This window comes from Puntigrus tetrazona, chromosome 2 (genome assembly GCF_018831695.1).
Source record: "Puntigrus tetrazona isolate hp1 chromosome 2, ASM1883169v1, whole genome shotgun sequence".
NCBI classification, from domain to species: Eukaryota; Metazoa; Chordata; class Actinopteri; order Cypriniformes; family Cyprinidae; genus Puntigrus; species Puntigrus tetrazona.
This window is the reverse complement of record NC_056700.1, coordinates 13,569,363-13,570,377: the sequence shown is the minus strand read 5'-3', so window position 1 is coordinate 13,570,377 and position 1,015 is coordinate 13,569,363. Positions and strand designations below refer to the sequence as shown.

At 36.2% G+C, this 1,015-nt stretch overlaps 1 protein-coding gene across 1 annotated transcript in view; it reads left to right on the top strand.

The window, feature by feature from the left end:
* LOC122327014 (paralemmin-2-like) overlaps positions 1-1,015 on the top strand; it is a 150,098-nt gene that overhangs the window by 145,902 nt on the left and 3,181 nt on the right. The gene's annotated exons all lie outside the window — the stretch shown is intronic.

Sequence of the window (1,015 nt, the reverse complement as noted above, 5' to 3'; positions counted from 1 at the left end):
CAAATTAGACCTAAATAGAAGAAAGTGTTTTAAGAAAAATAATAAAAATGTAACGGTTCTGACTTTTCTTAACAGATCAGAACCTTGCTTTACATAGACACATCCATGCATATTTAATCATAGTCATAAATATTTTAAACGTGCAATAATAAATTATGTAATTATGTACAACAGCCAAACAATCAGGTGTTGTATAATCACTTTTTAAATAAATTTATATATGGTGTAATATTTATGATCTCTGAATGCCAGCATGCATTATTACCACAGTTATTTTCTTTGAAAATTTAAGCCAAAATATTAAAACTGCTAAATTTATGTAAATCCTAAAGATCCCAGGTCTGCTACAGAGGATCAGTGGTCAAAAATAACTTGCCTGCGTGCCTATCCTCATCTCCCAAGTATCCGGCAAGGCGATTGTTTCCCTTTTGTTATCTGACACAACGTGATATTTTTTGTTTGTTAGTTTTATACCTACCATTGTTTTTTTGTGCATAAGGGATTTTNTGTCCTCCCCCTGTGCTGGGATTGTATTGCGTGTGCATGTGGATGGGTGTGAACGTGTGGTGATGTCAGCACATCTGTCATCGTGCCAGAATTTGCAGTCACAAAGCCAAAGCTGAGGGAGGGGGCTGAGGGACGAGAAAGAGAGCAGGAGAGGGTCATTTCGGACCGTTTCGAACGTGGAAGTCACAAGACATTATACAAAATGAAGTAACTTGTTGCTAATTCTATGTGAAGGATTGCGTCTAAAACTGACCCAGTTTCGTGAGAATAGGGAGTAGGTAAGACATTTTAAGAAGGCACAACGTAAGATCTCATGTTTTTTCCATTTGGTCATTTTCAGAGTGCACACAAAAATGTCAGCGATTGCCTCAGTCTTTTTTAGTTCATGTGACTCTGCTTTTTCCATGAATGACTCTTTTTGACATTCTGCGAATCAATTTTTCAAGTTCAGTAATATATTTGATTTCATTAAACTTTACAAAAATAGTTCACACACACACACACACAC